Raw genomic sequence first — 25699 nt, forward strand, 5'->3', positions numbered from 1 at the left:
ATGTAGCTCCCAATCTACCTGCTTCATTATTGTAGATCCCAATCTACCTACTTCATAACCTCCCAACTGTGGCAGTCTATTTCCAGTGACTGCCTCTGCACTGTAGAAATAATCCACTTTGACACCACTTTAACTCCCATAGCTCAGTGCTATGGAATTCTGGGACTTGTCGTTTTGTGAGACATTTAGGATTCTCTGTCAGAGAGCTCTGATGCCACAACAAACTACAATTCCCAGAACTCCATAGCATTGAGCCTTCACAGTTAAAGTGGTGTCAAACTGGATTATTTCTGTAGTGTAGATAGAGCCAGTGTTAGGTACTGGATACTGTCCATGTGGTTTTCATTTGCTGGTGTATATTTGGTTTTTGCCATTATAAATGGGCTTAGGAGTCACTTTGTTCATGCCCAGGAGAGCTAGAACCTATCTTTAAGCCATTTTTGGAGTTACAGTGTGCCTTTTTTTTATGCAGGGGATCCGTTCTGGACCCCTCTCCCGCGTAAAAAATAGCATATGCTTGAGTCCCATTGAAAGTAAGGGGGCTCGTGCATGCGGTGGTGGTGCGGCGGTGCACACACACACTTCGAACACATGCCCCATTCATCTAAATGGGACGCACCGGCCTGCACGCCCCGCACGCTCCCTCGTGGTTCCCTCACAGCTTTCAGAGTTTGCATATAATGCGGGTGCACTGTACTGTAAAAGTTAGGAGAAGGAACATTTTTCTTTATACTCTTTTCATAGAATCATAGAGTTGGAAGAGACCGCAAGGGCCGTCTAGTCCAACCCTGTTTAAATATTTGAAGGGCTGTCATATTGAGGAGGGAGCTAGCTTGTTTTCTGCTGCTTCAGAGACTAGGACCCAGAACAATGGATGCAAGCTACAGGAAAAGAGATTCCACCTCAACATTAAAAACAAGCTTGCCCCCTTCTCAATTTGGCATCCCTTTAAGTATTTAAACAGGGCTATCATATCATCTCTTAACCTTTTCTTCTCAAGACTAAACATCCCCAGCTCCCTAAGTCGTTCCTCATCAGGCATGGTTTCCAGGCCCTTCATCATTTTAGTCACCCTCCTTTGGATATGCTCCAGTTTCTCAACATCCTTTTTGAATTGTGGTGCCCATAACTGGACACAGTATTCCAGGTGGAGCCTGGCCAAAGCAGAATACAGTGGCACTATTACTTCTCTTGATCTAGACACTATTGCTTGTGGACTGAGTCCCTGGGAGGGCTTTCTTCGTTGTAACATCCCAGGTGTGGAATGCCCTTTCTTGGAGGGCTTGTTGACATTGGTATTGGCTTCCTTTTGCTGTCAATATAAAATATTGCTACAACCTTTGGGGTCAAATTAATTTCTTCCAGAATTTATACATGTATATGCTTTTAAACTTTTAAGCTGTTTTAACTTCTTAAATTGCTTATTTTTTAAAGATGTTTGGATTGTTTTTATCACTATACATTTGAAATTGCTTAAAGTTTTATATTGATTTTAATTGTATGTCCTGTTGAAATCCCATGATATATGGTGGGACACAAGCAATTCTTATGAAATAAACACAGTTTGTGGAAGAGACAATACTATTCCCCTACATAAAGTGTGTTAAGAAGTGGCTGCTGCATTCTTTCCATTATATAATCCCTTATACTGACACCCCAGCTTCTGCCCACAGTGACTCTGTTATCACTGCTGGAAAAACCAAATGTTCTCTCCAGACTGATGAAAACAGATGGATGTCCTTTGGTGCAGCATTAGGATGAGATTGTATTGTTGAAAACACTATTGTTAGGCAGGGAGAAAGCTGGCAATTATCTTTGACTCATCTGAAGATTAATCACAGGCTCTGTTTCACAGACCAAAGAACATTAGAGAAGGAAGGGATGCTATCAGTGGGTAAAGGACAGAGAATGAGAAAAATAAAGGCTTGGTTTAGTAGCAAAGTGAAGTGGTTGAGAGATTTTTGAAATAATAGATTGCCTTATTTTCTGTTTCTTGCCTGCTACTTTGACATGTGGTTTTCAGATTTTGTAACCTCCAGAAAACCCTTTAAAGATCGTTGTATATGTGCAGGAATGGCTTCATGTTTGCCAAGGGTCTTGTGTGTTACGTAGGTTAACTGCAAACTCTGTTCTTTCTGGTAGGACTACCCAGCAAGGATGAAAAGAATATTCAAAATTATTTCAAAAACATGTTGAAAATCATGATTTTGAGTATCAGGAAATCCTAACTAGGCAAATCCTGGACTAATGAGAATCTTCGCAGTTTGAGATTTATTCTGCACAAAATCTGCATGTGGTTGTTTTGCACAGGGAACAGTATCATCCTGCATAGAAAATAATAATATTATAATATTTTTATAATTATATTATTATAGCATTATATTATTTTCTAAACTGAAAAAGAGGTTTGCTTACAGAAAATGTTGTAATTAGGGGCTTATTCTATGCAAAATTCTCTTGTTCTCAATGAGTATAAGAACAGTATTTTCTGTGCAGGAAACAACTTTGTATATACAGGAAATAATTCTTGTACAAAGCACCCAGGTATAAATTAACTTTGTTTAGAAGCATTTTGCCTAAAGTATAAAGTATTATATTTAGATAGATAGATAGATAGATAGATAGATAGATAGATAGATAGCATTGGGGGTACCTTGGAATGATAACTGCAATTAATTACTATTGCTTGAAACAAATGGATTAAATGACAGTTTACAGTCACATGTAGGGCATAGTGTTTAGATGATACATGCCTGGAATGTTGCTGGAAACTGTGCCGATACCATGCCATTGCCAAAGATCTGGGTGAAAAAGGAGCGGGAAGGATCCACTACTTCCTGTGGCCTGGTTTAGGACCACAGCAGGAGTCCTAATCGTGGCTAGGCACACAAAAATGCACCGGTGTGGTCCCGCCATCGTCCTTTTGGCCAATTTGTTTTGGTCCTATTAAAGGTCTTTTTTTCAAGTTCAGTTACCACCCATCCCTTTAGATATTACAGTGGCATCACTAGGAGGGTGCTGAGAGGGTGGACCACACTGGATGACACCATCAGATGGGGAGGGGGTGACATGTGGTTGGTCAGTCTTCATCTGTCTAAAGATCCCCTGGCAAACCCTTTCCATGGTCCAGGCACCTCTGCAATCTGGCTGTTGCAGCTGCTATTGGGGGTGGGGTGCTGCTGCCACATGGCAGACCCTTCCGAGTCTGACAAGGGTTCGGGGAGGGCTTTGTTCAGGAGGGAGGGCAGATAGCAAGTGCCCTTCCTTACCTATTGCTACTGCTTCTACTGCTTCTCCTTCCACCACTCCTTCCCATACCACTCTCTTCCCAAGGTTGCAGGTATTGACTGTGAGGACTGAGAGAGGACTCAATGCCTGAGACTACCTTCCAGGAAATGTTGAGCTGCTGTAAGGGTGCTGACTGGCTCCTCTTTCTCTTCTGCACCCATCCCTTCTTTCTTCTTGAACATTGTGAGGAATCCTACGGATCCCAGTCCAGACCTCCTCCCACACATTTCACTTACCCACCCGAATTTCACTTACCCACATCTGGGAAAACACAATTCTGACCTTCTGTCAGAGATATAGGGCTCATCATTATCTACAATTTTCACTATCCATGGTATGTCTGGGAACACATTCCCTGCAGATACAAGGATTGTATTGTACTAGACATGAAAATGCCTAGGATTTTAAAAGCCTGGGTTATATAGAGATAAATTAGCCAAGTGGGGAAGGGTTTAGGTTTTTATGTGTTTTGACATATTACATACCCTTTATGTGTATTGACATATAACATACAGAATGGTTGTCAAAAATGGCTGTCACCATATCTTGTTTGGCTATTTATCATATTCAATTCTCTTCATTCAGATTCTCATAGATACAGCATAAATTGTCCATAATTTATGCATTTCTCAGAGTATCTGCTTTCAAAGCCAAGATGATGAATTGTTTCTCCATCTTCTAAATTTCCTGATATTGTCAGAGCCTATTCACCTTTCTTCATTAGTTGATTAATAGGTGCAACTCAGAAGCTATACATTGGATAAGTAGACTCTTCATTTGTGCCTTCTGGTGTGTGTGTGTGTGTGTGTGTGTGTGTGTGTGTGTGTGTGTGTGTTATTTGCCTTCTCAGAGGGTGTTTGCCATTACCATCTGTTACGTACCCCTGTGTGCCCTGCACTCTACTTTAGGGTCCTCATATTTTGATATCTCATATTTGAAGCATGTTTTTGAGAGATTGATGACCTTTCAGGAACAATAAAAGGTCAAGCTCTCAGGAATCATTTCCCCCAGGCATGTGAACATCCAAGTAAACAAAACCATCAAATCTAAAGTGCTTCTTGCTTTCCCCAAAATAGTCCACATTTTATCTCAAAACCCAAGACAAAGGATTTCTTTGCACTTAAAGTAGTAAGCCAATTGCTGTCTACCTAGCCCCAGCTGTGTTCCCAACCAAACTTCTCCCTCCACCTATCATAAAGATATCCCGACTCAATCATTGCTTTTGCTAAAACGATCAACCAGTCTGGAATCCTATTGTCAATTCCTGGGAAAAGACATTTAGCCTTTATTACCTGGCTAAATAGCCCATTGACCAGGTATAGTTTTAAGGTATAAAAATGGTTTCAAAACCTAACCATTGTGCATATAATTGGCACATTACACCCACACTCTGTGTATATTCTGTGTTGCCCTCACACCTCCCAGTCTGAGCCACGCCAGCTTCTCCACAGTCAGACAGGTAATTATAACACCACTTCATCCCCTAAAACTCTGCTAAAGAACCTTAGGAATAAAATGTTTGTCAATTTAACGTTGTGTACTTTACCCTACATTAGGAACTTATATAGGGAGGATAATTGGTGCAATCTATTTACTAGTCACAAATGGGGGGAAAAACCTTTTAATCTGTGCTATACTTCATGGAAGCTTTTCATTGCTGGTATTCTCATAAGCACTCTATTATTTTCCTTAGTCAAGCACTTTGTAAATACAGTTGTACATATATCACTCCCACCCTCAACACAGGTGTTTTCTCTGAGTGTTCAGAAAAGGCAAGGCCTGATTAAATAACCTCAAAATATCATTTCAACTGTATTGACTCAAGAGAGACACAGTTTCTTGGACACAGACTCCAATGTTGAGAAACCAGTGGAGCCAGTAGAGAAAAGCCAAAAGACTACAGGAGAACATAAGATCCCTGGTCCTGAACACTCTCTGGTGGGTTATAGACCGCCCATTTGGGGTGGTCTGGACCCGCCCCTTTCCCCGGAGTATCGGGGCTTCAGCGGCTACACCGGCAACTGCTGAGGCCCCGATCCGCCGCTTTTCAGGCTGCGGGGAAGCAGCAAAACGCCGCTTCCCCACAGCCTGAAAAGGGGTGTCCTTGGGGCTTCAAGCCCCAAGGACACCCCGCGGCGGCGGGGAGGGGGAGAAAGGGGCCGCTTGGCCCCTTTCTCCCTTGCTTCGCTGGGCGCAGCCGTCTGAAGGCTGCGCCCAGCGAAGCAAATCGGCGCCGCGGACCAGGAAGGAGCTCCGTTTCGGAGCTCCTTCCTGGTCTGCGGAAAGGGCGCCCTAGGCGCCCTGCCGCAGATTGAGGACGTCACGTCCGTGCCGCCCCGTCTAGAGGTGGCGTGGCCGTGACGTCCTCACGGCGGCGGCCATATGGAAGGGCCGCCGCCATTTAGTGCGTGACAAGCACGCACTAGGGTTAGGGCGGTGCGGAAGCACCGCCCTTTTGTAACCCTAGTGCGTGCTCGTCACGCACTAAAGTGCCGGTGTGTAACCGGCCTCTGTGACCAAGATACATGAGCTTAGTCCAGCACTAGCAATGCCTGAGCCTACCTAGAGATGTAAAATTTACAGAAATGTTGAAGCCATGTGGGGGAAAAAATGGGTTTTTTTCTGGAAGTTGGCTGAAACAAATGGAAATTTTCAGAAAAAAATGAAACTTGGTTACTTTAGGAACATAAAATATGACTATGTACAACTTTATTTGGCATGAAATTATCACAGTTTGTATATTAAAATACATTGCACTCAAACAATTATAACAAATGAAATTTACTTTATAAAAAGATTATTTGTAAGAAATAAAGCAGGGGTAGTCAATCTTTTTGAGCCGGGGGCCGGGTTGCTGTCCCTCAGACAACTGGGGGGCCGAAGCCAAAAAATAAAAAATTAAATAATTTTAAAATAAATAAATAAATAAATAAACTGGGACAAATGTAGGACAATATTTTCAAATGGTGGACACTTTTTTTTAAAAAAGTGGAGGACACGCAAAAAAATTTGCTGATTTTTTTAAAAATGTTAATATAAATGCATGTTTCTGAGGCGTTTATAGACAATTGCTCCCCTTGCCCCTGCACACAAGAGGCCAAAGGCCCTGGCAGCAATCAGCGGCAGGACCGGGCTGGTCCCGGTCCCAAGGCCTCGCCAGGCCGCATCCGGCCCGCGGGCCGCAGGTTGCCTACCCCTGAAATAAAGTAACCATCTCCTGAACTGTTCAGAACCTCTTTGATTTTGCTAGTTTATGTGGAGCAGGCAAAATACAACAAATGGAATTTGTAGTTTGGTGAGGCACCAGAGTTCACTGATGGCTCAGGCTGAATACCTCATCAAATGACAAATCTCAAGATTCCACAGGATATAGTCATGGCAGTTAGAGTCATGTCAAACTTACTAAGCTTGGTATATTTAGTCTGAGGAAGAGATAGTTTAGAGGTGAAGTGGTAGCCATGTTGAACATTTGAAGGGATGTTATACTGAGAATGGAGTAAGCCTGTTTTCTGCTGCTCCACAAACTAGGACATGGAGCAATGGGTTCAAATTGTAGGAAAAGAGATTCCACCTAAACTTTAAGAAGAATGTCCTAACAGTAAGAGTAGTTTGACAGTGGAATATGTTGCCTTGGAGAGTGGCAGAGTCTTCTCCTTTTGAAGTTTGTAAACAGGGGCTGGATGGCAATCTGTCAGGAGGACTTTGATTGTGTCTTCCTGCATGGCAGATGATTGGACTGGATGGTCTCTTGTGCTATATTAATAATAATAATAATAATAATAATAATAATAATAATTCCAACTCTATGATTCTGTGATTCTATTATTTTAAACTGCTTTATTTCTGCAGTGTGGCAGCAGCCTTCATTGAGTGGATGAATCCACTGCATGCAGAAGTTCCCAGGTTTGATGCTTGTCATTCTAGATAAAAACATAAAGTTCTCAGTGATGAGACATAGTGTATTTGAGGCCACTGAGAACTACTCCCAGCTAGCATAGACAATACTGAGCTCAAACATTACTTCTGATATATATATATATATATATATATATATATATATATTTGGTGGGCGGGGGGGATTTTTCCTCAAGAGATTAAAAGAGCTGTAAAAATTAGTTGAGAATGTGTTAGAAATGTGTTACTTTTAAAATAAAGTATAATGTTAAGGCTAAAGTTCAACAGATGCCCTTAGCATGGTATTTGCCATTCCCTTTCTCAGACTCACACTTAGTTTCACCTCATATGCCCCCTAGTGGCATGTGCCACCAAGCCGTTATGTTTGTCTTCACAATGGTCTTTTGACTATCATAGGAAAATATTATAAAAGTAAAGGTAGAGAACTGATTTCTAAAAAAAGACATGAAAGATACACCTTAGCTGTGTATCAGAATGTTAAAAAATATCTGTAGGCAAATAAACTTTTCTTTCATCATTCAATAGCACATCACCATCACCAAACCTCAGTGTAAAATCCTGAATGAGGTAGGAACTAATTCCTAGCTCATTTACTTAAATTGCTGTATAATGCTCTAATAGTGTAATTTTTCATCTGATTTCTCTGAAACGCAGACACATTGTTCTTTTACCATATCAAATTTCATAATGATCTGATAAACAGTGTTGTGGTTTTAAGGAGAATGGTTGTGACAACCTTAACAAGAGATTTACATTTTGCTTTGGGCTTGAAGATAAGGGGAGTGGGTTCAGATGAAGACATCTCTTTGTTTTCAGAAATAGAAGAGGTAAGGAAGAGATGCAATGCCCCACAGTCATCATAGCTTTCAATCTGCTGAATCTTGTAATCTTATATCTGAATAGCAGGCACATATTTTTTTCCCTCCAAAAGAAAGAATAGTTATGCAGCCAACAAGAAAGTCCCCAGCCACCTTAGCCATGTCAATCAACACTCATGGATGCTAAAAGGAAAAGTCAGACTTGGAGCTAGTCTAATAGTCATTTAATTTTTGTTTTCCCTTCCAGGCGTCCTCTCTCTTAATTAACTATTTTCCTGCAGTATTTTCTTACAACATCCCAATGACTCGTGGAACACCCACAGCTTGTCACATTGGCTCCAGGTCCTTTAATACACTGTTCTCCTCTCATGAAGATAACTAGCTCTTTCTTTGCAGTTACTATATTCTTGTTAAATTGAGGGATGTAAATAAAGGCTGAACAAGGTTCTGACATTTAAACAGATTGACGGCATATAATAAGTACAGATCCATGCGACCAGGAAACTGACCCTTGTTGTTGTTGTTGTTGTTGTTTGCAGTCATTTCAACTTCAATTTATGGCAGCAATATGAATGAGAAACTTCCAAAATCCCTGATCATCAGTTGCTCAAGTCTTGCAAACTCAGGGCTATCACTTCCTTGATTGAGTGTGTCCACTTGTAGTATGGCCTCCCTCTCTTCCTACTGCCTTCTACTTTACCAGGCATTATCATCTTTTCCATTGAGTCTTGTTGTCTCATGATATCCCCAAAGAATGGCAACAGACATTTAGTCAGCTTCACATCTAGTGAGAGTTCAAGTGTACTGTGGCACAAGAAGGTGATTTAATGTTGAGTAATGTTCAGAAGTCTGATTCACCATAAAATAAACAACTGAGACTTGCTTCACAAAAATTGTAAAAAAGCTGTCAAGACGGATCTCTTCGGGAAGGCTTTTCCTGAATAAAAGTGACCAGCCACAGAATGACTGCCCCTCACATCATGTATTAGCCCACCGCTCTGTCCTTGTATTTTTTATTGTGTTTTTAATAGATATTTTAATTGTAACATGTTTAATCCTGTTTTGAGGGGAGAATTTGGGACATAATTTTGTAAATGTGGATATTTTAATATGTTGTGAGCTGCTTTGATTGTCTCGTCAAAGAAAAGCAGGATAAAAATAAAAGTTTTATTATTATTATTATTATTATTATTATTTACTAAATGTGGGGAAAACTTTGAGACATCTCAAGCAAGCACACATTTTATTAGGGACACCTTTAAAACCTTTAATTAATTAAAGTTAGTTAATTCCCCCATTATTCAAGAAATAAATTTGTATTATGATTATAGCATAACAAAGGAGAACATCAATCCTTTCATGATATAACTTGAGTAGTTAATTTTATAGCTGCAGCATTGTCACACAATAGCAGAGAGAGAATATCACATGGTTGAAATACAGGCACATGCTCATTTGCCTTGTTGTCTCATGTTCTTTTCACTGAATCACAGAATCATAGAGTTGGAGGAGACCACAAGGGCCATCCAATCCAACCCCCTGCCATGCAGGAACTATCAATCAAAGCGTCCCCGACAGATGACCATCCAGCCTCTGTTTAAAGACCTCCAAGGAGGGAGACTTCACTACACTTCAAGAAAGTGTATTCCACTGTCGAACAGCCCTTACTGTCTAGAAGTTCCTCCTAATGTTGAGTTGTTATCTCTTTTCCTGTAGCTAGCATCCATTGTTTCATGTCCTAGTCTCTGAAGCAGCAGAAAACAAGCTTATTCACTCTTCAGTATGACATCCCTTCAAATATTTAAACAGGGCTATCATATCTTAAACTTCTCTTCTCCAGGTTAAACATACCCAGCTCCCTAAGTAATTCCTCATAGGACATGGTTTCCAGACCCTTCACTATTTTAGTTGTCCAGTTTCTCAGTGTCCTTTTTGAATCATGGTGCCCAGAACTGGACACAATATTCCAGTTGAGGCCTGACCAAAGCAAAATAAAATGGAACTATTACTTCCCTTGATCTAGACACTATACTTCTGATGCAGCCTAACATTGCACTGGTCTTTTTAGCTGCCACATTGCACTGTTGACTCATGTTCAACTTGTGGTCTACTTGGACTCCTAGATCCCTTTCACACATAGTTTCATTCAGCCAGGTGTCCCCCATCCTATATCTGTGCATTTTATTTTTCTGCCCTAAGTGCAGTACCTTACATTTCTCTGTGTTGAATTTCATCTTGTTAACTTTGGCCCAGCTTTCTAGTCTATTCAGGTCATTTTGAATTTTGATCCTGTCCTCTGAGGTATTAGCTACTCTTCCTAGTTTGGTGTCATCTGAAAATTTCATAAGTATGTTCCTAATTCTGTCATCCAAGTCATTGATAAATGTGGATATTGTGATGATGAACTAAATGAAAGGAAAATATTCTGCCAAGGCTGGTGCCTTGCATCATTCAAATGTTTTTAAGTAAGAAAAACTAACCACTTTAGTTACTGTAAAAGCATATGACAGTAAATAGTTACATGAAAATGTGTACCTAAAACAGTAACTATCTATATTTTGTGCTTCAGAGCTCCAATCAGGGGCGGTGGCAGCGGGGGAAGAAGGTGTTCTATGGCCCAGCTAGCATATGTTTTTGTCTTTCTTGGTCATATAACTATTTTTTGATTGCTTGAGACAGCCATTGTACAAGTGGCAAATTTAGCTGGTCCACCAAGAGCTCAAACTACCAGCAGGCTGGAATGGAACCTGTACTCATTGTGAGTTACTCCCAAAGTTCACAAATTTAGGGACTTCACTGTGGGAACAAAGGAAGAAAGTATTTCAGTCAAGCCAGGCCCCAGCTTGCTCCAGGCACTGGAGGCCTTTCCCTGTTTCGCCTCTGCCTACCTCACCAAATGGCCACTTCACACACCCCTTGCACACACACACACATCCTTTCACCCTGCCTGCCTTGCATGCTGCCAAGAACCCTGTGGGTCCACCCAGTAAGCGTCTCCCCCCATAAGAGCCTCCTCAACCTGAGACAGCAGGTCTCTGGAGTGTTTTCTCACTCATAGGAAGTCAAGGAGGGCAGGGACGTAGCCGAGGGGGGGATCTTGGGGTCCGGATCCCCCTTCCATTAGAAAAATGAATGGTATGTGTTGCTGCGCCGTTGCACCCAAGCCCCATTATAATGGTGGCACTTAGTCTGGACCCCCCCCCCTTCCTACAATCCTGGCTACATCCCTGAGGAGGAAGAGAGGGGAATGGGGGAAGTGCCCCTTCCTCCTCACCTTAATCCATGGCTAAGAGCTCCTTTCCCAGCTGGCCCAAACTGCAGACCTTTACCTCATCAACTGGCCCCTGGTCACAATGGCCCCAAGCCATTTCGTAGATCTGCTGCTGGTGAACAGCTAAGAAGGCTTATCTTTTAAAAAAAATCACTAAGGGCCAAACTTGCTGTTGGTGGGCCTATGCATAGAATCATAGAATTGGAAGATACTACTAGGGTCACTCAGTCCAACTCCCTGCCATGCAGGAACATACAGTCAAAGCACTCCCGACAGACAGCCATCCAGCCTCTTTAAAAAGCAACAATAAAAACCCAGCTTTTCATTTTCTACCAGTAACTGAACGTCCCTTACTCTGGCACACAGTTCCAAATGTGTATTAACCAATAATATTTAAATACATTTTGTAACATACCAACAAAAGAAAGAAAACAAATCTGGAGTTCTTGAATGCTTATGTTGTGGGGAAAGTAATGGAGTTGGAATACTATAAACAAGTTGAGTCCCCTTTAGCTGAAATGCTTAAGAAGTGTTTTGGATTTCTGAGTTTTTCAGATTCTGGAATATTTGCATATACATAATGAGTCATCTTGGAGACAAGACCCAAGTCTAAACATGACATTAATTTCTGTTTTATATATACTCATAGCTGAAGGTAATTCTAAAGACAATATTTTTAATAATTTTATGCACAAACCATGAGAACTGTGTACCATCAGAAAGTCATGTGGACAATTTTAGATTTTGGAATATTTCAAATTTCAAAATTCTGGGTAAATCAATCTGTATGAACTTTTAGGAAATGTCTTGAATGTAAACTTTATAACAGACTTGGAGTGAGATGATAACAGCTCTATATGTCATAGATTTCTACCTCCTTGCTCACGTCAGTATGACCTAAACATCACCAGTGATTTTGAGCATCAGTGTAACCTGTACATAAAGGGCTACCCCCACAGTTGTAAAAGTAGACATCCATTTACAAATGGAACTTTCCCTTCTCACTTCCTCACCCTGAAATTTCAGTGTGAATCCACGTCTGTTTGCCTTCTGCTCTTTCCTCCTGACTCCCATGTTTGAGAGCAAAAGTAGGAATATATAGGGATAGGGGTTGCAGGTACAGTTACCAATGGTAACAACTCCTTCAGTAGATGAATACTGCTGCATACAACCCAAAGATTACAGTGCAGTTGAAATGGAAAACCTGGGCAAAAAATGGTAGGCAGACAATCTGAGAAAAGAAATATTCTAGCCAAGGTGACAAAATGGAAGTGGGGAGAGGAACAACATTTTTATTATCCTCTTCTCTCCCTTTAATTTTATGATATATCTCCCTTTATTTGCACTGGGAAATGAAGTATTACCACTGCTTTAAGATTCCTCTAAAATCTTAAGATTCCTCTAAAAGTGTTTGAGGGGCAATGATGCCTTATGGCTTCCATGCGAGTGAAGCCATGAATCCAATATGCGTTTTAATTTGGACTTTGAAGAGCTATCCAAGGCTATGAATCCTGTCATCAGAATAGATGCAGAACCTTGGATAGGTCCTTTGGAGCTCAGATTAAAATCTGTAATGGATTCACTGCCCCACTGACATGGAAGCCATCAGCTATGACTATATTTCCCACAGACCCAAGCATTCCTCATTTACACCTATCGAATCTCTCTCCCTCTCTCTCCCTCTCTCTGCCTCTCTAGTGTTAGAGAAGTAAAGGATTATTGTGCCATAGCTGGGCAGTGATTTGAGATGTTAAACTTCTCACTCTGAGGTTGGACCTCTTTATCCACTCTTATAAAAGCCCTATTCGGGCATTTTAAAAAGGAAGGAACTGAAGATACCTCCTAAAGACCATGAAACTGCAACCTTGAGTCTACTGAAAGAGACCCTGGCTATTGAGACATTCACAGACTTATCTCTCTGGCTTTGCTTCGCGAACGAAGATTCAGGAAGGATGCATCCCACGCTTTGTACAAGCGCATTGGTGACTAAAAAGGCCAATCCGGGACAAACAGGTCCGGTTGCAGAAAGCACAGCGGAAAGTCTCCTTGGGTGATGTTTCCGGGTTGTGGTTCTTTCTGCGTTGTCATTTCTCTTCAAGACTCGTTCGCTGTGAGCTTTCGAAAAAGGCTGCAGCATCGTGGATAGTGCGTCTCCATGCCTCCTGATGCGAGGCCAGGGCAGACCATTGTAGGTGGTCAATTTGGCCAAGCCTGAGATGTTGTTTCAGGGAGTCCTTGTATCTCTTCTTTGGGGTGCCCCTCTTACGCTGACCTGTGGCAAGTTCACTATAGAATACTATTTTTGGGAGGCGATGGTCCTTCATCCTAGAAACGTGTCCTGCCCAGCGCAGCTGCTTCCTCAATAGCATGGCCTCAATGCTGGTGATCCCTGCTTGCTCAAGGACAGCAACATTCGTCACATAGTCCCAGTGTATATTTAGAATTGTGCGTATACAGCGCTGGTGAAAGCGTTCAAGGAGTCGTAGGTGCTGGCGATAGGTGACCCATGTTTCAGACCTGTAGAGGAGAATAGACAGTACAATGGCTCTATATACACTGGTTTTTGTGCTTCGCCTCAAGTGTTTGTTACTCCAGACTCTTTTGTGAAGCCTTCTGAATGCACTATATGCATTTGCCAGTCTGTGATCAATCTCTTTATCAATATTGGCATCTGAGGAGATGATGCTTCCCAGGTAGGTGAACTGCTGGACGGACTTAAGCACAGATGTGCCTACAGTGATGTGGGGATGGTAGTGTTCTTCCTGAGGTGCCGGCTGGTAAAGAACTTCCGTTTTCTTCAGACTGACTTCCAGTCCAAAGAGCTCTGCAACTGTTGCAAAGCAGGATGTTAGGTGCTGCAGAGCTGCTTCTGTATGGGCAACGAGGGCAGCATCGTCAGCAAAAAGCAGCTCATGGACTAGATAGTTTAGAGTCTTACTGCGGGCCCTCAGGCAGCTTAAGTTAAATAGGCTACCATCAGTACGGTAGTGTATATAAATGTCATCTTCTTCTGTGAGATCTGCCGTAGCCCTTTGGAGCATCATGCTGAAGAAGACTGTAAATAGAGTTGGAGCGAGAACACAACCTTGTTTCACACCATTAGTTATTAGAAAGGGCTCCGAGAGAGCGTCGCCATATCTGACTTGACCTTGCTGGCCTTCATGTAGCAGGATGATCATTTTGAGGAATTTGAGGAGGCATCCTAATCGTTCCAGGATCTGCCACAGACCTTTTCTACTCACAGTGTCGAAGGCTTTGGTGAAGTCGACAAATGTTACATAGAGTCCTTTGTTCTGCTCTCTACATTTCTCTTGCAGTTGTCTAAGGGCAAATACCATGTCTGTAGTGCTCCTATTAGCTCTAAAGCCGCATTGGCTTTCAGGAAGAAGTTCTTCTGCAATAGCAGGGACTAGTCTGTTCAGCAGTATCCTTGCAAGGATTTTTCCAGCAATGGAGAGCAGTGTTATACCTCGATAGTTTGAGCAATCCGATTTTGCTCCTTTTTTCTTGTACAGGGTGATGATGACTGCATCTCGGAGATCTGATGGCAGTTTGCCTTTTTTCCAGCAACTCACAAGGAGCTCGTGGAGTTTAGCATGGAGTACATGACCTCCACGTTTCCAAGCTTCAGGTGGAATTCCATCAATCCTGGCAGCCTTGCCATTTTTCATCTGCTGTATGGCCTTAGTGGGAGCTATGTCCAATTCCTTCTTCATCGGTTGTTGTGTCATATGTTGAATAGCTGAGTCTTGGACTATTCGGTTGGCACTAAAGAGGCTTTGGAAATGTTCAGCCCATCGGTTCAGAATGGAAGTTTTATCTGTGATTAGTGTTTAACCATCTGTACTGTATAGGGAGCTTTGGATCTGATATGTGGGTCCAAACACTGCTTTAAGAGCTTCATAAAATCCTCTGGAATCACCCATATCTGCACAACATTGTGTCTTTTCTGCTAAATTGATCCATCACTTGTTCTGAATGTCTCTGAGTTTTTGTTGGAGTTGACTACATGCAAGGCGAAAGGCTGCTTTTCTTACATGGCAGGATGGCTGGGCGAGGTGTGCCTGGTGAGCAGTTCTCTTCTTTGCCAATAGCTCCTGGATCTCTTGGTTGTTTTCATCAAACCAATCTTGGTTTTTCTTGAGGGAGAACCCTAAGGATTCTTCTGCAGATTGCAGGATGCTATTTTTGATATGTTGCCAAAGCACTGTAGGAGAAGATTCTACAGGATGGTCTTCAAGTTTTGTTTGCAAATTTGCCTGATAGTTGTCTCTTATGGCAGCTTGTTGAAGATTGTTGATTTGGAGTCTCCTCTTTAGGATGCCACCCCTTTTAGGTTTGAACTTAAAATGAAGATTTAATTTGCATCTTATGAGGCGATGATCTGTTTGACATTCTGCACTGGGCATCACTCGGGTATGACGGACATTGCGAATATTTCTCTGGCGCACTAGGATATAGTCAATGAGGTGCTAGTGTTTGGATCAGGGATGCATCCAAGTTGTCTTCAGGCTATCTTTCTGCTGAAAGATGGTGTTTGTAATAGTCAGCTGCTGTTCTGCACAAAACTCTAACAGGAGGCGTCCGTTATCATTACAGTTTCCAACACCATGCTTGCCTAAAACACCTTTCCAGGCTTCAAAGTTCTTTCCTACTCTGTCTTCTGCAGGGATTTTCTGTATAAGGTGGTGTAGGTCTGAGTAGAATTTGTCTTTCTCTGCAGGGTCGGCTTGCATAATTGGGGCATATATACTGAAGAGGACAACATGTGGGAGGCATAAGGAGATAATGCGTTCAGAGTGTCCTGTTGGCAAGGTTTCAAGTTTGGAGGCAATGGAGTTTTTGATCATAAAGCCTACACCTGAAAGATGTTTTTCAGTTTTGGGTTTGCCAGACCATCAGAGCATGTAGCCGGCACCGTGTTCTTTAAGGCTGCCTTCCTCGTGGAGACGAACTTCACTAAGAGCAGCGATGTCGATGTTAAGTCGTGACAGTTCATGGGCTATTAGGGCAGAACGATGCTCAGGACATCCACTATCTGCAGAATCTTGCATGGTTCTGTTGTTCCAGCATGCAAGCGTTAGTCTATTTGCACCTTTGGAGGCTGATGTGTGCCTTTGTCTCTTTGTCTTTGTTTGACCGCATCAGAAGATGCTCGTTGGCCACGGCTAGCCAACCGGGTTGTTGGGGATGAGCTTTCTTTAGGCCACCTTTTCTAGGCCCCTCTCCATATTGAGCAAGCAGTGCTCTCCTTAAAAAAGGCTGCTTGGTCATTCAGGATGCTGCCGAACAAGTCTGTCATCCCCAGTCAGTCTCAAGCGACCAAAGTCCTGAACCGCCTGCATGCAGGGTTGGGTCTGCGGCTTCCAGTGCATCTTTACACCTGTCGTTTCGTCCCTTGCCTATCGCTACAGGGCTTTTTCAGAGAGTGGACGTATCCTTCAAGCCTGTGCAATGGATTTTTCTGGTGGAGCACAGCATGCACAGAACTGGCCTCACCCTTTAAACCAGAGGTTCATCTGCTGAGGCCTTGACAAGCATGGACGGTGGCAGCAAGGTCCTCGGGTCATAGGTTTGATTAGAGTTTCCTTCTCTTAGATGGTTGACCTTACAGGGTTAGACGAGCACCATCTGCCCAGGTTTGGGATTAGAGTTTTCCTTCTCCTAGGATGGTTGCCATAAGGCTAGAGAGCCCATCCTGCCCTTTGGCGCTCTTGGTCAGACCCTTCGGTTGTGACCTGTCTGGCATGGGAGGCCCTGCCAGTGGCTATTATACCACCGCCAGCATAGCTCACAACATCATTAGGGTGTGCATGCCTCTCCCCCACGACAAGGGGGCGTCAATGGAGAGGCAGACTTATACATAATGATTAAACATCAGGTCACCTTTACATAATCAAAAGGACCATCCTAAGTTGTTATGCTAATAATTTGTTCTAATGAGCAGCACTTTGTCCTGATTTTTGTCATGTATGAAGAACATCTATTTGTATGTCATATGAACGAAACTACATTTTAAGCGCATCCCTGGTTAATGTAACTACAATATTAGTCTGGTGTTATTGTTACTTTATTTTAGAAAATAATAGCCAAGCACTGAAGAATGCAAGTCCAGGTTATCCATGTACACTTCATTACTAAATGACTTGTGACATTGAACTCTTGCTTTATTCATTGTTTTTCTACTTATCTTTCCTAATTTAATCTCATCTGGTTTGTCCATCAGGCTAAATGATACAGTCTTATGTCACATTGATTCTTAAAGCTCTATTTTGTTTAAAAGGACACATTTAGAGACATGACAAAGGGAAGATTTATCTTGGGAATAAAAAAAAATGCATATAATCATATGTCCTTATCTAAGCAGAGGCCTTGAACAGCCTATTTTTACACATTTTTTTAAAGAGACTATTTAGAGGTTACATTGATCTAAAGCATACATGGAGTGGGAGTTATGCAGTCTATAGGCCATGTTCAGTTCACTAAAATGATTTATGTACTCCCTAGAAACCCTCATAGCAAAAATAAGTAAGTATATAAAAATAATAAAAATCCAACATATTTTTAATATTTAATCTTTTTGATCCCCTTCCCCAAATAGGAGACATTTAAGGCAGGTATACCTTGCTTTAGTGAAAATCTTTTTTAAAATGGAAGCGACCTTATTTAAAAACCAGAGGTCACTTCTGGTTTTATTTGCAGGAGATGGTTTCATCCTCTGAATGGTCCTGGGACCATGGACCTTGCACCCACCACACTGTAGTGACAGGATATAAGTACTGTAATACTCTTAAATCTGCAGCCCTATGGAGAAAGAACCCATACAGCAGAGCATTCTTATGTTGGAGCCTCTGATATTTCCAAAGCTGTGTCAGTCTCTTGCCAGGAACTCAGTTATAATAAAGATAACTATTTTCTAATATTTCATCCATTCTGCAAGTCTTTTTAAAAACAGGATTTCCTCTGCTTGCAAATGAGGAATGGTAGGACAATTTAGACCAGATTCAAAGCAAACCTCCTTGTTGGAGGCATGGTTGAAGGCTGAGAAAGGTGTAGATCCAACAAATATATATCATCACTTTCCCCACCCATGACCCCCATCAACCCAAGTAATCTCCCTCTCATGAGATTGAGTTTCTCATAGGGGGAACCACCATGGAAATCTCTGTGACAGAGATTTAGAGATGAACTCTGAAATCAGATTGCTTCTTCATTTGAATCTTTATCTAATGGTTTGAATAGTTCTGGTGGTGCAGGGATGCCTGTATGGGAATATAACACTGCAACCTGAATATATGAAGCAGAATTTATTGAATGCATGCATCCTTGGCCAATAGATATTCCATAGAAGATTCCCCAGCCCGTTCCAGAAGCATGGGCCAGTCATTTGTTTGGGAGTGTAAGCAAGAAGACTGAATTTGTCCTTTCTTCCAAGGCCATTTACCTGTAATCATCGGGTGGACTAGGGCTGCTTGAAGACCTGTGAGTGTTTGTTCCTCCCTTGTTTCACCACCTGCCTCAGGGAGGATATAAGCAAGCCTGCCTTTTGCTTCTCTGGTGGACTAGGGCTGCTTGAAGACCTGTGAGTGTTTGTTCCTCCCTTGTTTCACCACCTGCCTCAGGGAGGATATAAGCAAGCCTGCCTTTTGCTTCTCTGGTGGACTAGGGCTGCTTGAAGACCTGTGAGTGTTTGTTCCTCCCTTGTTTCACCACCTGCCTCAGGGAGGATATAAGCAAGCCTGCCTTTTGCTTCTCTGGTGGACTAGGGCTGCTTGAAGACCTGTGAGTGTTTGTTCCTCCCTTGTTTCACCACCTGCCTCAGGGAGGATATAAGCAAGCCTGCCTTTTGCTTCTCTGGTGGACTAGGGCTGCTTGAAGACCTGTGAGTGTTTGTTCCTCCCTTGTTTCACCACCTGCCTCAGGGAGGATATAAGCAAGCCTGCCTTTTGCTTCTCTGGTGGACTAGGGCTGCTTGAAGACCTGTGAGTGTTTGTTCCTCCCTTGTTTCACCACCTGCCTCAGGGAGGATATAAGCAAGCCTGCCTTTTTTTTTTTTTTTTTTTTTCCCCTTGTGGGACTGGGCTGCTTGAAGACCTGTGAGTGCTTGTCCCTTTCTTGCCTCAACACCTACCGCAGAGGAGGACGAGCAACACCAGTAGCAGACCTGCTCCAGAGGAGACTCCCAAGACACTTGTGGATCTTTGGGGCTACATAAGGCCCTCTTACTTTATGTTTTGCTGCTGGGGCCAGCAGCGGAGCAGCAGCAACAGCGGCGGCGCAAACGCCGAGCCAGGCAAGGCCAAGCAGGACCAGGGCTATAAAAGCCCCAACGCCTCCTCCTCTCTTCCTGGAGCCAGCAGCGGAGCAGCAGCACAGCGGCAGCGCAAACGCCGAGCCAGGCAAGGCCAAGCAGGGCCAGGGCTATAAAAGCCCCAACGCCTCCTCCTCTCTTCCTGGAGCCAGCAGCGGAGCAGCAGCACAGCGGCAGCGCAAACGCCGAGCCAGGCAAGGCCAAGCAGGACCAGGGCTATAAAAGCCCCAACGCCTCCTCTCCTCTCCCTGGAGCCAGCAGCGGAGCAGCAGCAACAGCGGCGGCGCAAACGCCGAGCCAGGCAAGGCCAAGCAGGGCCAGGGCTATAAAAGCCCCAACGCCTCCTCTCCTCTTCCTGGAGCCAGCAGCGGAGCAGCAGCATCAGCGGCGGCGGTGGTAAACCGACGAGAGCACCATGAGTAAGAGAAAGATTTGTAGCGGAATTAGCCCAGGTTCCTTTTCTCCCTCTCCACCTAAAGCAGCTAAACAACCAAAAATGGAAGACTTCTTTAATAGAATACAAAGGAGAACAATTAACAATGCAAAAGCCTCTACTGTGCCCTCTCCATCATCCCCTGAATCAGTAGAATTGATAGACTGGAATTCTCAACTTGAACCCGAAAGGCAACAGCTGTCAGAACCATTATCTTTATTGCTTACACCTGATGATGATTTAAACAGAAATCAATCTGGAAATATCAATGATTCCCATTTGCAATCTCTAGTTCAGTTAGCCAGCTCCCCTCATACCATAGGAAATAAATCCCAAAACAAGATATCTAAGAAAAACCTGAAATGTCTCCCCTGGGAAAGCACAACGGAATTCATGGCCAGGCAATGCTTGCTTACGGCCCAAACAGTTATTGCATTATTTGATCAACTATCCGAGATTAAACACAATCTAGATCTGCTAAAAAAAGATTTTCAAACTTCAGCTTTTAAACAGGCTACTGCCCCCAGCATTCATAGGGCAGCCCCAACGGGAAAGGATAAGACATTAATTACTGCCTTAGATAAGGGGCAAGCTGGCAACAGGAACAGCAATGACACAGGTAAACTTCATCATAAGGACAATAATGCCAAAAGGACTAAGCCCTCTGATAATGTACGAGGTGATAACGTAAGTGCTGACTTTAATATTAGAGCCACTGGGAAAACTATAAGTAAACAGTCACGTATTTTAGAAACCCAGAAGATTTCATTTTCTATCTCTCTGAATAGAATTAATCAAGGACGATGGAACTCGATGAGAGCAATCAAAATCTCTTTAGGGCAGTTGCTCCACTGCCACCACAAAATGATAGACCTTGATACCATTGAATGGCTTCCTACAGTTCAAAATCAAAAACGACTTGTTTTATCATTTAAAGAGTCTACTATTCCAGCTATGATCCTGAAAATAAGACCTTATTTAGCATCTTTTCAAATTTTTCCCTTTAGAGTGTTCTCAAATGATACAGTTAAACCGCTGCTTAGTTATACCATAGCAAGTAATAGACCTTCCGCCAAAAGGCCATCAGAAGCTACTAGTCTTCCTCTCCCCTATAAGACCATCCAAAAATATAACAGAGGAACCCAGTACCACCCTCCAACAGTAGACGAGACTAATCTCGGTGATATTGAGATCATCAGTGCTTCCAGTTTGCAGTCTAGGAATGAACAAATGGACATTCTAGACAAGCTAGAAAATCTTAAGAAAATATTACAAGAGACCACGGTGACAGCAGGACCGCTCATTGATCTCATTTCACCACCAATAGATCTTAACTGTGATCACGTTGAGAATAATTTAACAGAAAACAAACAACCCTCTTCAAACTGCTCTTATAGTATATTTGAAGTAAACAGTGATCAGCTTACACAAATAAACAAGAAGCTAGACTTTCCCCTTTTACAAACAGAAGTCAGCCAGCGTTCTGCTGGAAATCTGGCTCTGGAGAAAGATCTTCAGGCACAATCTCAGAACCTGCAGGCGATTGGCCATTCTATGCTGGAAACCTGGCAGTCCACTCTTGACCCATCAGCCCAACATAAAGCTGATGCTCCCTCAATTTCCCATAACCTTGTCCCATGACAATCCCCAAAAGATAATGTATCTCCCCTTCCAATATGGAGCTCCACGAGCGGGTTTGTATCCCCTAAAGCTCAACACCCCCGTGATGATGTGCCGTTTCCAGTTTTTAGTAACCCAAGTGCCTCCTCCTTAGAACCTTCTCTTCTTAAGTGCTTATCCTGGAATGTGGCCGGTTGGAACTCTAAGATTAAGGACCCTGGTGTGATAGATTACATCAACAAGTTTGACGTGATACTCCTCCAAGAGACATGGTGCACGTCCGGAATAGTTTGCAACGGCTATACCATCTTCGACTTACCTGCTATTCCATCTCCTGGCAAAGGCAGACCTAGTGCGGGTCTCGCCATCTTGATTTCTACATCACTCAAAGCTACTACCAAGTGTTTGTCATTTTGTGAAACATTTGCCATGGCCTGCCTAATTGATTTTGGTATTTTGGGCTTGTTAATGATAAATGTTTATATTCCTCCCAAGTTCCACCAAGACCGCAGTAAAAAGGTGTGGGAAATATTAGAAAATTACATAGTCAAACTAGAGGGACAGTTCCCCTCAGCGGTAGTGGTGTTATCGGGAGACTTCAATGCCAGAATAGGCCATAACAACGAGGCTCTCTTCTCTTCTCCTGCTTGGGGATTAGAAGAGTTAGAGGATTGCATTCTGAATACAGAAAGACAGTTTAAGGACCGGGGTATTAATTCAGCAGGTATATGTTTTATGCAGATGGTTGAGCGCCTTGCCTTAAGAATGCTTAATGGGAATTTATTATTTGATCCTTGGGGTGAGTATACTTATATCTCAGCAAAAGGCAGCTCGACCATCGATTATGTACTGGTTTCTGACACTTTTGTAAATCGGGTAGTTAGCTTTTCAGTAGGAACAAGATTAGATGGTGATCATCTTCCTCTTTCCTTTTTGTTTAAGATTCCCCTGAATATACATTCTCAGATGCAACCATCCTTTACTGATTCAGTTATGGTAATTAGACAGAATAGGCTATGGTGGACCGAAACCCTCCACGAAAAGACTTCAGTTCTTCTCAATTCACCTATATGCCTGGGTTTTAAAAACCAAATTACCGTATCACAAGAAGTGCAACATGCTATAGAGAACTACTCCCAGCTCCTTAGGACTTTGACCCCCCTGTTGACTCCTATAGAGAAGAAACCAAGTAACTTTAAAGGTAGAAGAATGGCCCCTTGGTTTGATAAGACTTGCGCTGAAGCTAGAACTCACTTGAAAAATATGTATATCCAATACAGGAGAGACAATTGCCAGTTTTTGCCCCAATCGTATTTTACCACCAGAAAACAGTATAAACTACTTCTAGCAAGGAAAAAGAGGGAGGCTATTCAAAAACAGTGGTCATCATTAATAAACTTCTCTTTACAAAAAAATACTAAACTTTTTTGGGCCACAGTAACGGGGATGTTAGGAAACACTGGTGGCTCCCCTTCCTGTAACATTCCCATCAATGTTTGGGAAGATTACTTTGCCACACTTTATAGTGACTTCAGGGAACAAACCTCTGATGCTTCCAACTTGTTCAATCGACTTTCCCATGATTGCTCGAATATTCCACAATGGCCCCCCGTATCCCAAGAAGAACTAAAATCTCTTATCACCCAGATTAAATCTGGAAAAGCCCCAGGGCCCGACTTAATTCTGCCGGAGCTTCTGAAAGTCAATATTTCTTGGTGGGCTCCTCTTCTTGCTTCCCTCTTCACTCTTATTAATCAAACGGCCCAAATTCCTCCAAGTTGGTTAAACGCAGTTATAATCCCTATCTATAAGAAGGGTTCTAGAAACGATCCATCTAATTATCGACCCATAAGCTTACTCTCAGTTGTGGGCAAACTTTATGGCCGTTTCCTCAAAAACCGCCTCGCAGAATGGATAGATAGTGAGAATATTATAGGTAACGAACAAATTGGTTTTAGGAAAGGCAAAACAACTCTCGACCACTGTTTGGTTTTAAACCACCTGGCTGAGAAATATTCTACTTCCCAAAGCAAAGGCCTATACGCGGCATTTATTGATCTGAAATCTGCATTCGATTCTATTCCGAGAGAAAGGCTGTGGATAAAACTTTTTGCCTCTTCTATTGATAGGAGACTACTTTGGTTAATTATGAATCTATATAGAGATACAACTATACAGGTGAGATGTGGCACTCAGGGTAATTTCACGAAATCTATCCCCACTCAAAAAGGTGTGCGTCAAGGTTGCATTTTGGCACCCTTATTATTTAACCTTTATCTTAATGATCTCTCTGCTTCCATTTCCGCGGAAGCACGCCACTCTCCTAAACTAGCCTCTGTTAATATTCCTTTACTTTTGTATGCAGATGATGCAGTTCTCCTTTCCTTTTCGGAAATAGACTTGAAACATATCTTGAGAGTTTTTGGAAGTTATTGTGAAGATAACGGCCTGATCATCAATTATAGTAAAACAAAAATTATGGTTTTCTCAAGAAAAAAGACTCGATCCAGGTGGATTCTAAATGGACATAGGTTAGAACAAGTTAACACTTTTAGGTATTTAGGAATAACTTTTCAAGCATCTCTTGGCTGGACATCCCAGAGTTCAATAGCTGTTCAATCAGCAAATAATAGTGCCAAAGCCCTAATCCGATTCTTTTATACTAAAGGAGGCCAATTTTTACCTGCAGCCTTGAAGGTGTTTCAGGCCAAGGTTATACCACAATTGTTATTTGGAATACCCATCTGGATCCAAGGTTTCTCTGTAAAATTAGAACAGGTCTTTTCCGTTTATCTTCGCAAATTATTTGGAGTACCTAATTGCGTCCCTTCAGCTGCTTTACGACTTGAAGCGGGCTGCCACTCTGTGGAATGCTCTGCTTGGACGTGGACTTTAAAGTACTGGTTGAAACTCTTTTATGCGGGCCCTGACTCAGGTCTCTGGCATCTTATACGGAAAGACAATTATACCACCCTATGGTCTAAAAATATCCAGGAAAAATTGCTGAGATTGGGTTTCTCAAATAGTTTTTTAATGTCACAAGACCTTTCGAGAGCCCAGCAGATTATGATACGCCGCATAAGAGATATTGATACTCAATATTCTTTATCTTCTGCTTGTACCACCTGCTCTCCCATTAGCCTAGGGCTACAGTTTAACTCAGAGAAGGAGGCATTTTATATGCAAAACCTGACTATTCCAAAGTACCGAGCTGTGTTCTCTAAAGCCAGATTTAATGTAATTCCTTCAGCACTTCTAGAGGGTCGGTTCAAGGGAATCCCTTACCACGAACGGGTTTGTCCCTGTGGTGATGGTTCTATTGAGTCGTTAGAACACGTTTTATTCTTTTGTACCTTCTATAAAGACGAGAGGGCAAGATTAATCTCTCCCCTCCTGCTCAAGTCTCCAGGCAGATCGAACAGTTGGTATATGGAATACCTGCTGAACGATACTGAGAAAAGTAAAACGGAAATAGTGGCTAAGTTTCTTTGTTCGGCTGTTAAAACACGCAAGACAATGAGTCAACATAATTGAACAGCTTGGCCTTTTGCAACTTGCACTTATCTAGGCTCTGTGCCTAAGGCCTTGTATTATACACTTTTTTTTTCCTTTTAGAGCTTTTCAGTTAAAATAAATATAAATTTCTATCCTTTGCACAGGTTATGAATATATATTCCATGATTTTATTTTTAAAAAGTCCATGTATTTTGATGTTTTTAATGTTTTAAACACTTTAAATGCTCTATATGTTTTATATTTTTATATATATTCTGATGTTGATGGCTTGTTGGCTGAAATAAATTACTGACTGACTGTAATCATCTAGAAATTCAGACCTGAATCTGATTGTTAACCCCAACTAGAGTACAATGAATGGGATTTACATAAGTGTTGATCTAACCATTCCATAATTGATTTAAGAAGTTCACTCTAGTTGGGACTAATAATCGCCTTTAAACCTCATGAAATATCTGTCAATTTCAAGAACAGAATATAAAGAGTTCCTTCTGTCCAGAGTGAGGTCTAGAGTTCTCCCCACAAAT

The sequence above is a fragment of the Sceloporus occidentalis genome, unplaced genomic scaffold, assembly GCF_023333645.1.
Source record: "Sceloporus occidentalis isolate IW3139 unplaced genomic scaffold, rSceOcc1.0.p SCAF_3, whole genome shotgun sequence".
Classification (NCBI taxonomy): domain Eukaryota; kingdom Metazoa; phylum Chordata; class Lepidosauria; order Squamata; family Phrynosomatidae; genus Sceloporus; species Sceloporus occidentalis.